Source organism: Malus domestica, chromosome 17, assembly GCF_042453785.1.
Source record: "Malus domestica chromosome 17, GDT2T_hap1".
Lineage (NCBI taxonomy): Eukaryota > Viridiplantae > Streptophyta > Magnoliopsida > Rosales > Rosaceae > Malus > Malus domestica.
In genome coordinates this window covers 28,238,136-28,251,211 of record NC_091677.1, presented here as the reverse complement: position 1 = coordinate 28,251,211, position 13,076 = coordinate 28,238,136, and the positions used below count along the sequence as shown (strand labels likewise).

Below are 13,076 nucleotides of genomic sequence, written 5' to 3'. Positions count from 1 at the left end.
ATGAATCATTCATTTGAACTGTTAATCATGCATTTTTACAAAATTATAAGGACCATTGATCACAAATTCAACGGTTATGAAGAATCTGAGGACATAACTGTTTACGCCCGTACCGATAGACTTCAGCAAAAGGCCAGGCATCTATCTTTCCGCGTGGGACAGGATTGGCAGATCGGCTGTCATATCGATCCGTCATATTGACGTGTACCTTAGGTTTACTCCCTCTCAAATCATGGCAAGTAGAATTTAGTGCCAAAATTTCTTCACATGCCTAACCTAATCTTTGTTCTCACTCAAAATTCAAAGCGAGCCAACAATGCTCCAAGTTTTCGTATTCCTTTTCCAGTTTTCCTCTTAGGTTTTGTCGTAATAAGTGAAGGTTATGCTACGAAGTCATGTGAACAAAACTCGAAATTATAACTTGTCAACGCTTAACACTGAATACTAAACTCTTAAACCCTAAATTCCTTTTTTCACCTCTTCAAATGGAGTCTGTTTCGTTGTCTGCAATCCGGATGGTTCGTAGCGAGGAGAAGTGTTTTGCAGTTGAGGAGGTGAGGAGGTCTTGATGGATGAGCACCGCCGCATCGTTGCCTCGTACTATCACATCTATCATTATTCACCATGTGGCAGGCAAATGGTGCCACACACTATATAGCTTGATATAGTCTTCGTGATAATATTTAAATTAACTATTAAATTGTAGTATTAAGTGATTTTTCTTGATAATGCTCAACTAATATATCCTCATATCCTCATATGAACTCTATAGTGTAAACTCCAAACACTAAACTCCTAACCTTGAATTCTAAATAAATGCTTAACCTAAATGTCGAGAGAAACTCCCCTTACCATAATTTAATGTAATAGTTTTAAACTCTCCCCCCTCCCCTTAATGTATACTAGTAAATATTTAAAAAAACCTATTCAAACTACATAATGCAATCTAAAGATCATAACTCTACTCTACGAGAGGTAATGATTACCTAAATGTCGAGAGAAACTCCCCTTACCATAATTTAATGTAATAGTTTTAAACTCTCCCCCTTCCCCTTAATGTATACTAGTAAATATTTAAAAAAAACCTATTCAAACTACATGATGCAATCTAAAGATCATAACTCTCCTCTACGAGAGGTAATGATTGGCGACATCTTCAAGACTTACTGTCACTGGAATGATGAGAACTCTTAAATTTAAGGTAGACGGGCCATGGGCCCATTCTAACAACACCGATATTGTCCCCACTTGGCCATCTGCTCAATCCGTCCTCAGTGCTAGTTAGAGTGAGGTAATTCTATATAAATGACTTGTTCTCAAACCTTCTGGCCGATGTGGGACAAAGGAATTCTAACAAGAACAACACCAGAAAATTGAACCGTGGTCGAGCTCGTGCTTTCAGAGGGTTGTGGTTCGAATTTTGTGAAATGAATGTTAGGGATGAGTTTGTGGTGAGGAGTAGGTTTTAATATGGTGGTGGTCTTTGTCGAGTTTCGTCAACGGAGTGCAGGGGAGCCACCGTACCAAGGTTACCTTTTCAGACTAATCTAGGATTTACCTAGCCGCTACATCTTCTTTTGTGACATTGCAATTCTGCTTAACGATTGTAATTTGTACTCCACAGAATCGTCCACCACGCGTAACCTCAAGATATGTATTGAATTATAATGAAACCCTTGAACAAATTTTCTAGAAACATGATGATATGCACGATAAACTCACTGAAATATGTATATATATGAAGTACAAAACTAATTTTATCTAAATTAGCATATGTGAGTTCTTACCCTCTAGAATTAGAAGAAAACCCAATAAAAATAGGATAGAAAAACTCAGTCAAAAAGAGTGAAAATTTGAAAACAAAAGACTCAAATTCGTGGAATCCGCTGGAGCGCCGCTAAGGTCTACCCGCTAAGGTCTACTCGTGACCCCAAACGCAGACCAAAACCTGCTTTAGAATTTCTCATCTGCTTGAAAACTGTGCTCCTAAAATTTCATGTGTATTTAATTAAGCACGTTAAGACTCATCAAATCAAGTTGAAAGAGGTGTAAAGAATATGCCTAAACATCTAGAAGGCGTGCATGCATGGTCTTTAGTCAAACTTTCCAACTTGGATGAACTCTATAATCACAACGATTCAGTATGGAAAGCTACTTCTCCAAAGCCCCTTGAACAACAATTAAGAAAAAAATTATGAAAAAAGTTATTTTATTCTACATGAATAGCCTGAGTAGAAGTACCAAATCTAACATCTAACGCTTAACTTGTTTACATTGTTATACTACGCACAGAGGCTTAGGCTAAAAAATGTTAATTACAATTAGTATGCTCTAACAAATTCTTAAATGTTTTATTATTATTATTATTATGATAATTTTGTTTTTTTAATGTTGTTGTTATCATTTTTAAAAGTTTAATCATACCAATGATGTTTACGGTTCTTAGTAGTCAATTATAATACCTATTTAATTTGTAACATGATTAGAAAATTGGACGATAACGATGCCCAAGTACAATTATTGCATCCACTGTCTTACTTGGAAATTTGTGATAGCAATATTTGTAAGAAAAATTTCGATGAATTATGTATTCAATAGTAGACTTGATTTGCCAAGTTGTGATCATTTAACTATAAACTAGTGTTAACTTCGTATAAGCATGAAGCATGCGCTAATTGGCGAGCTATTAATAAAATGAGAAAAATTGAAGTAGTGAGAGAGAAAATACAAAATAAATAACGAAAATAAGAGATCATGCATGATTAATTAACATGAACCCAAAAACAGTAGTCAAGATGACTTAATTAGTAGTTTTGCTCTTACACTTGTATTCAAGTTTGATCTCCCTTGCAATAATTTATGGATTAATTAAAGTATTGCTTAACTAAGTAAATAAGAAAACAAGCATCCAAAACACTAAGAGTTTGTTTGGAAGGATGGACGTGGCAAAGGCATTAGCTCGTCCTCTTTTGTAAAAAATAAAAAAATAAAAAAAATAAAAAAACTTTAAGAGTTCGTTTGAAAGTGCTTTTAAAATGATTGAAAATGTTTTTGATAAAAATGTTTTTGCAAGCAATCCTTAATAAAAATTCAAATGAATTCTGGAAAAACATCTTAATTACTTTATGCACGAAGCACATATATGGTACTTATTCTAAAAAAAAATACTTAACGTGCTTTTGAAACTCAAAACCAATTGCACCAAAACTACTTTCAATTATTTTGAAAATTGTCCAAATGAGTAATATATGAATGAAGGCACAAGTACATTCCAGAGTGAGCTTTGTTCGTTGTTTATTTGTTCACTTTCTATATTGTACCTATTATGTTTATTTATTCAAATCAAATCTTCTTAATAAGATTAAGTTTTTGGATAAATTACATAAAATTACCTCAACTATTGAGCCAGTCACAGTTTCATACCTTATCTTTAAAAAATATCAATGTTATACCTCATCTTACGAATTTATTACAATTTTATACCTTCCGTTAATTTGTCTGTTACTTCTTCCGTTAGATAGTGACGTGGCTTAAGACAGGGCCCACTCTCTATTAAAAAAATTAATTAAATATTAAAAACTAATAAAAATAAAATCATTTAATCTTTTTTTTTTTTTGCATGGGAGACCTACCCCTTATCCCCCTCACCCTTCTTTTCTGCTCCTGTCTTCCCCCAACCTAAAACCAGAACCACCCCAAACCCAAATCCCACCCGCGCCAACATCTCCCCCACCTGAAATCACATCCTTCCCCGCCAACGCTTCCAGGTCACCCTCACCAACGCTTCCTAATATCCCTAACCACAGGAACACCGCTTTCCCCCCAAGACGCCCTGCCGGGTTCACCCGATTCGGACTTTCTCGACCCAGTATCAAACCCAACTCGCCTTCCTAACACTCACGTGCTCCTCCCACCGCCGTCTGTCCGCAAAGACGTGATGACCAGCTTAATCGCCCTACTTGGCAAGTTCCAGTTTGCAATCATCAACTTGCTGATCTCCGCCTAACTCAAACTCAACCTGCTTAGGAAAATCTCCTCTACCTTCAGGAAATGTTTGTGCTTCTTCACTCTGAGATAACTCGTCGCTAGATTTTTGAATGCTTTGAAATCACATAGTGGAAAGTGGATGTGGACGTCGATCTAACCAGGTGAAAGAAAGGCCAGGTTAAAGTGGTCTTTCGAATTCATCGTGAACACCATGACTCTCTCCTCGGCGCAACACAAATTCAATAGCCCGTCCATGAAATTTGATATACCCGAAAAGCTCAGACCCGCAGGTTTCTCAGTGATATATTGATCGAACAACGGCAAGGATGACCTAGAAGCGTTGGGGAACAAGGTCGGGTTGCATATGAAGGATGTGATTTCAGGTGGGGGAGATGTTGGCGTGGGTGGAATCTGGGTTTGGGGTGGTTCTGATTTTGGGTTGGGGGAAGACGGGAGCGGGGAAGAAGGGTGAGGAGGATAAGGGCTGGATCCCCCATGCAAAAAAAAAAAAAGATTTTAATTTTTTAGTTCTTAATATTCAATTAATTTTTTAACAGAGAGTGAGCTCTGTCTCAAGCCATGTCACTATTTAACGGAAGAAGTGACAGATAAACTGACGGAATGTGCGAAATTGTAACAAATTCGTGAGATGAGGTATGACATTGAAATTGTTTAAAGATAGGGTATGAAACTATGATTGGTTCAATAGTTAAGGCAATTTTATGTAACTTACCTTAAATTTTTTTGTTGGCAGAAGCATCCAAACTAGCAACAGGCTTTGTTCGTTGTTAATTTGTTCACTTTCTATGTCGTGCCTATTTTGTTTATTTATTCAAATTAAATCTTCTTAATAAGATTCAATTTTTTGTTGGCAGAAGCATCCAAACTAGCAACAGTGTTTTTCCTTTGTAGCAGATCTCTTTCAATTATACTCGTCCCCTGAATAAGTCAAATATAAACAGTATTGCAAATGGATTCTCCCAAGCAATAATAGTTTTTTGGATTATGAGCATTTCCATTGCATAACCAGCGAATTTATAACATCTAGCGAATTATGACCAGTTTTGAGAATGGTGACATAATAACTATGTACGTATTTTTTATTATGTTACTCAAATTAGAACACATATAATTGCTTATTATTAATTTATCTTATAAATGTAACTATTAATTTTATAGTTTACCTTATAATTATAAATAATCTTTTTATTATGTTTTAGTTGACAAAAAAATTTCTATCAAATCGTAATTTAGATAATACGTAAAACAATAACACGAATGTTGCTTGCTGTCAGTGTAGAAATTTTTTGAGTTTCAAAAGACTGCAAATTTGTAACCTTATATCAAAATGTACAGCTAAGGTAATAACAATATTTGAAAAGAAGAATATAACTGAAAAGATGAAGAAAAATGAACAGAAAGCATCATATGGCCCCGGCCCCATGGGATGTCTTCTCATCACTGGGCCCATAATGTGATTTCAATCTTTCCTCCCCTCTTTGATTTTTATCTCCCTATTCCTTTCACCTCCTACCCTTCAGTCTTCGTTCCTTTATTTAGCAAAACAAAAAAAAGGTTGATCTGGAATATTCATTAATTGATCTTTCATCACAACTCTATGTCTGATTCTATGTCTAGAGAAAGGGGAAAAGATTTCGTCGAAGGATCGTCTGCTGGAGGTTCTCCGAATGATGATCAGCAGCAGCCGGCCACACCAAGCCGCTATGAGTCCCAGAAGAGAAGGGACTGGAACACTTTTGGTCAGTACTTGAAGAACCAGAGGCCTCCAGTGGCGCTGTCTCAGTGCAATTACAACCATGTGCTGGAGTTTCTTAGGTATCTGGACCAGTTTGGGAAGACCAAAGTTCATCTCCAGGGCTGCATGTTTTATGGGCAGCCTGAGCCTCCTGCCCCTTGCACATGTCCACTTAGGCAAGCCTGGGGCAGCCTGGATGCTCTCATAGGGAGGCTGAGGGCGGCCTACGAAGAAAATGGAGGATCCCCGGAGAACAACCCTTTCGCTAGCGGTGCAATCAGGGTTTACCTGAGGGAGGTCAGGGAGTGCCAAGCTAAGGCAAGAGGGATTCCTTATAAGAAGAAGAAGAAGAAGCCAAGTCCAAGTAAGGGATCCGGAGGAAATGATGATGAATCAAGTTCTACCATGCATTTCTCTTGATGCATGTTTTATTCCTTTGGCCAATTTCAGAATTAATCGAAGGGTAAGTAGTAGATGAAGAAAAATTATATTCAATTTCTATTCATGGTTAATTAAGTACGTCCACATCATAAAAATTAACTCCAATTAAATGAAGAAAAACTCAATTAGTTACTCAATTTGTCAATGTACATGATATACCCCCAAAGATTATAGTTGTTGTTTTTTTGTTTTTGGTCGAATTAATTCCCCAAAAATTATAGTTAAAAAGAGAGAAGAAGGTAAACTTATGAGGTCGAGAGTAGTCAAAGGACAGTAAATTAGTTTGATATGAAATACACGAAGAACAAAATTAAAACCCTAAATGGTATACTCAAATTAGTATTTGAGTGATGATGTTCTGATCGGGATCAGTAACTTTAACCAATAATCTCTCCACCTCTAAAACTTATTAGACACTAAATATCGTGTGGTAATAAAATACAACAATCTCCTCTCCAACTTCTCCCCCTCTCCCTAGGTCCTCTTCTCTCTCTCTCTCTCTGAAACACAGTCGCGATGTAATCCCCATTCCCCACTGTCATTGTACTACGTTAATTAAAAATTGCTCTCTTTTTCTAACTTTTCATTAATTTGGCTCTTTTAGGATTCTGCAGATTTTTTGTGCCCCCACGATTATTTGTCAAGTGAGATATATCATTACAAACTTTCGTACGTCCGGATATATAATTAAAAAATATAGACAAATGATTGAAATATATGATTAATTAAAGTTTAAGGTTTTAACAAATCTCCTTAATTCGTATTTTATTAGTTTTTGACGTTCATCCATCTTTTCTGCAGATTTTCTTGTTTGCAATTATGTATCTTTTGGTTTTAATTTAACAAAGGTCATCAAAGCGAATCTATAAACACCCATGATGATCAATGCCACCACTAATTGCTCTTCTTTTATATGTGCAGCTAGCAGATCTATATAATGTCAATTAAATACAACTAATTGCTCATTTACTCTTGTTTTATATGCCCATTCATATGTTCCTTGTACCTCCATTTTTCCTTAATGTCCACAGTATAAAATTCTGTTGCGCAGCATTTCATCATGATCAAAGGCTTATTACACACACACACACACACACAGTCTTATAAAGAAAAATAAAGAACAAAGAGATTAAAGTCTGATTATGTGCTCAAAGGATTGTTATCTCACGTCTTTGTCGGGTTTTCATGGGGAACTTCATATTTTTTAATGCATTAGGTTGATAGGCCAGAGTTAAATAGATCTCCCACTCACTTGTTTGAATTGCCATCTATAGAAAATCGTATACTATTTGCACGTGTTTCGTCTCAAGACATATTCCAACTTATATAGGGCGATGCTATCCATAAATTTTTTTAACCTTTCATTCATTCTTGTTAATTTTTGTCATTCCTCTTCAATTCATTCATTCATTCATACAAATATTTGCATTCACTCCCTCTTTTCTTTTATTCATCTGAATATTCATCCAAACTCAAACTTTGCGGAAATTCGAACATTTATTCTTCCCTTATTTCGATGGAGCACGGAACCTTTTCACTTCTGAACTAGCATCTGTTAATAGCATCTGTTAATAAACAAGACAGAAAACAAAATAAATTGTAAGAACAAACCACCATAAAGCCTGATGCAATCAATTACCGCAATGTCATAAAAGAAGACTCTAATCTGAACCTGAAGGTGCGATTTCAAAACCCTGCGTTGGGATGGTAGCTGATAGGTCAAAGGTTCATTGCTCTTCTGAAAAATTCGAATTTCACCATAAATATCATGCAAAACTCAAGTGAAATTTGCATTAGTAAATTAGAAACATTTATATTAGTCTATGCATACCGTATGTAAAGTTCGTATATCAAGAAAAATTGTCTTTTAATGACTGGAAACATGTGCAAATGCATTGTAAACGATAGGTTTATATCAATTAATGATGCATCAACGATATACGTGACGATTCTTAACATAAATAAATCATGTGTTGCAAATATTTTGTATTGGAAACGGAAGTATTGTTTACATGTTTAAATGATCTTTAATCATTTTATCTGTTGTTAATTGATTTTGAGTTGATATTAAAAAATTCTAACATTAAGTCCTTAACCGAACTTATTTGTGTAAGATCTTTAGTATTGCATATACAACTTTTAATAGTTCCTTAATTTTTCAATGACTATATATGAATGCAGCTAGTTTTTGTCAACATATTTGGATTGGACCATAACACATGCTGTAAATTCATGATCCTTCGAGCTTAAAAAGTCTGCCTATCTTTTCTATATGGCTTTGGAGATAAGCACAGAACACAGACATTAGCATATTTTTGTAGGTTTTATATATGTGCTCGTAGACACATAAACACACCTTGATATTCTAAAACTAAATAGATACTTTAGCTGACACTTGAAGTTTTATGTTTCAACCATTAGATCATATTTAGATGATAATATGCGCATCCTCAACCATTTATCGTTAATCTAATTACAGTGGCATATTAAGTCCTCAAATTAGTGTCCCTATTGTTGAGAATACCAAAAAATGAAAATATTAAAACACACACACACACACACACACAAGAATAATGCATCTTCTCCACCTCTATTATTACAAGAGTGTCAATTTTATGTGTTCAAATGAAATTATAGTCATACATGCACGCGTGCACACGCACACACACACGCGCACACACACACACACACACACACACACACACATATATATATATATATATATCACAACTCATGCTTTATATATGTTTACACCAAGGAGTGAGAGAAATAAACTAGTATCGAACTCATTCATTAGATTCGAATCTAAGACCTCATACTTACAAGAACAGAGGAATACCAACACTATACCATAGTTTTAAGTGGCTACAGGTTATCATAGTTATAGTTGACAGTTCAATAACATGTTAGGATGTCTAAAGAAAGCAGATTATCATACAAGTAACACACATTTAACCAATCACACCCAGTAGTTTAAAATTGACATCAAGTGATTGATTAAATACTGAATATTTACAAGTAACACATTTAAACAATCAAACACTATGCTTGATGTTTACTGGTTACTCATACACATTGCAGTGCATGCTAACTCCAATATTCTTGCTTTGTGGTTGTATTTTTGTTGTTAGGGACTTGTATCCGATCGATAGATACATTCCTGCAAACTGAAATGCAACCAATAACAGATACCCTTATTGTCAAATCATCAAACTCAAATTTTACTTCCTTGCAGGATCACATGGAAATTGAACGAAAAGGAAGGAATTGTTCCAAGGGAATTTGCCAGGATGGTTCAGTACTGTTAAGTTCCATTATGGCTTTTTTCAGTCAAATTACATAAGGAAGTTGGAGAATTTTGGTTAATTTGTAATTGGAGAATTTATAAGTAGCGATGTCTTATGGCTTGCTGGCATGAACACGATTCCATCTTAATTCATTTTGTTAGTTTGTAATTGGAGAATTTGAAAGCATGTAGTAGATATCGGAAACCCTTTATGCTTGAATATATATATATTTGTATCCTACTCGGTGTGTCCACACATGTCAATAATATCAGGACTATAATGATGTTATTGTTTCCTACATATACACTTACATATGTAGGGTTGTTCGGCCGAAGCCTACATTTCTTAAGCTTCTACATTCTAGACCAACAAGGATCCAACAGAGATAAGGGGATGAGATTTTGGACGACTCAACGAAATTCAACGAAGATTGGGTTTTGGACCACTCAACGAAAGTGAATATGAAGAGGGATTCCGGTCCACTCAACGGAATCTGACAAAGACAAGGTTCCGGACCACTCAACAAAATCGAAAAGAATCAAGATTCTGACCACTCAACAGAATCTGAACAGAACACGATTTTGCACAACTCAACAGAATCGCACATGAAGAGGGATTTCAAACCACTCAACGAAATCTAGAAGAAGTAGGGTACCAAACCACTCAATGAAACTCCAGCGGAAAACAGTTCTGGGCCATCAATGGAACCGAGTAGAATTCTAGACACATAGTTTAGAATGGCTCAACGAAAAAAGACATGACACAAGCTCGATGTGACAACTCCATATGGTAATGGGATAATGGTCCTCTACTAGCCCTCACATTTCACAAACATATCAAATATGCATTTCAAATCACATTTCATAAAATAGAGCGATGACAGAATTTAAATTTAACAATTTACGAGAAAACACATTCATAAAATCATACCATATTTATTAAAAACCAATATCACATATATCACAAATATTAAAGTCAATAACCGGGAGTTGGCTAAAGCACCCTCGAATAATGATCAAGGGGTGCTCACATACAATCACTGCCTAGAACAAAGATCAAGTCCCATCTCAAAAATTTTGTGATTAAACCATGTAACACTAGGTTGTACACGTCAACTACAACTACAAGTTTAAATGGTGGCCAACTAAAAAACTAGGTTAAAATAGTGGAATTACGTTAAATGGATGCTAAAAACAGATTCAGGAATTGAATTTATCCTAGAAAGACACTTTGGGTCGTCAGCGATACGCCGTCACGCCCCGGTCACGCGCCCTCACACGCGGGGTTAGGGCATATATTCTGTTAAATTTAACAGATTGTTGATGTAATACATGTTGGCATTAAAGAATATTCCAAATAGTTAACAAAATATTCCTCATTCTCCTTCTTTCCCTTTGGTCGTCGGCGCCTGCTGTCGTTGATTTCACCGGAACTAGGGATTTTGCTAGAAAACTGGGAAAAGTTTAAATTGCAATGTTGTTCAATTCATAACCAAATTCTATGATCCTTATGTCAAAATGAAGCTAGAGAAGAGGAGAACAAGTGTATACCTATTTGGAGTCCGAGAAGTGGTCGAAGATGGCCTGAAATTGGACATAAAACTCAGCTTGCCTGTAGCTAGTAGTTTCTCAAGTTTTGTCCAGCTTTTTACGAAACAAAACCCACGACTAGGTTTATGGGGACGAGTGAGCATGGTGGTGGTATTTGTTGATCGAAGCTCGCTGGAAAAGTGGTTGGGTGACTACAGTGTGTGTTTGAGCTAAGGGAGAAGATGAGAGAGTTCGAGAAAGACTAGTGAGGTCGAGAGAGAAAAGAGAGAGATCCCTCTAGGAAATGGGAAGGGGCCCCCATGGGCACACAAAATAAGTCTACAAAAAGACAAACAACATGTGTCCAAATAATGGTCAAATTACCAAATTGCCCATGAACTCCGAGTCTCGTAGAATCTTCTTGTTAACTCTAAATTTTGTTCCACTTGCTCCCATGTGTTTGTATTGACCCGTACTATCCAAATATGCCAAGAAATGAGGAAAAGCATCAAAGCATCTAAAATGTCCACATAGAATTTCGTTTAGCAGCATTTTTTGTCCTTTCAAATTCGAAAAAAATTCTACGACCAAAACAAAAATACCCCATAACAACTAAGAAATACAAAATTTAAATAGTGAAATCCAGGGATGGAATTTAACATGACCAATTGCCTGATCTTATTTTTTTCTACGGACTAGAGGCAACTCACAAGGGTTTTGGTCAAAGCAAAAAACACTTCCCCATTGATTCTCTTAAACCACTACACAAAGTTGCAAGACGTATGTTGATTCTCTTAAACCACTACACAAAGTTGCAAGACGTATGTACGGAAGTTATAAAAAGTTTCAAAAATAATTTTGTGCCACATCTGTCATCATCTATCACTATCTACAATGAACCAATTGCTTAACAAAATGCACCTAATTAATCGGTATTCCACTACTAATCGCATCGAGAAATGTCTCCAATTTTACTTGCATAAATATTAACATGAGATCAATAAGTTAATGAATTTACCAAAGGTTAATTGGAATACAAGATGGCCATACTGGCTGGTAACAAAACAACAGATACTACGTGAAGCGTATTCATATTGATCAATAACCCAAACGTTAAAGAAGATTATTATATAACTCTTATTGTAAAAGGAAATACATCTAGAGCTTAGTGAACATAACTGATTTGTTTTCACGTGGGAAGTTTATCAATGAGCTATAAAAAAAGGTATTTTAAGTATAGCATGCATGCCCCAAATATTTAAGCAATGCTATCCATGCATGTATCATAAGAAATCAAACCAACAATGAAACACAAACTCTAATGGCATGTCATGAAGAAAAAATAAGACATCCATATACAAGTCAAGTCTTAGGCAGGAACCATTATTTATTAGTTACTCTTAGATGAAGGGAGGGTATTATGCCCATATTCACAAAAAGCTTAAATTTGACTCATTCCCAACCCCCTCTCCTCTAACAACCATTAAAACTGAATATGTCATCTGTAACTCTCTCATTGGGTTAGTTAGAATTGTTGGTTGTGTAATGAGTTAGTTAGATTTATGATGAGGTGTACTGCCACATCAGCCTAGGTTGTTACCATTAGCTATACATATATATACCCCTTGTAATGATTCATTTCTCAATCAATGAAACAATTTTGATTCTCTTTCTTTCTCTCTTACTTCGTATTCTCTCTCTAAAATCCTCTTTAATCTTTCTCTGTAATTTCTTAGTTGTTCATCAATGGCAGTATATCAGTACTATTAGAATGGTATCGAGAGCCTCCGATTCTATGTACTAGTGAAAGTGTGAAGCAAATTTTCTTTTGGGGAAGTTTCTGGTTGAAGATTTCATTTAGGTTTTTCATCTGGGTTGTTTCTTCAACATGTTTGTTGCGATTTGTGCTGCTCTCTCTTCTGTTAGTTACTCTGATGGTCATGGTGATGTATGCTGATAAAGTTGAATCATGGGAAATTTCAGGTTCTATGTTTGAAATCCTACAACACATCATTTTGGATTCTTGATTTCTTAAGCTAATTATGTGTTAAAGATCTGGATTTGTTTAATTGATGT

The 13,076-nt window shown here is 35.6% G+C and overlaps 1 long non-coding RNA gene across 1 annotated transcript; it reads left to right on the top strand.

Moving 5' to 3' along the window:
- The first annotated feature begins 5,444 nt into the window (after positions 1-5,444).
- LOC103405539 (uncharacterized) lies at positions 5,445-9,711 on the top strand. The gene is made up of 2 exons (XR_011577898.1): positions 5,445-6,206; positions 9,420-9,711. It is a non-coding gene; the product is annotated as an uncharacterized lncRNA (long non-coding RNA).
- Positions 9,712-13,076: the final 3,365 nt, after the last annotated feature.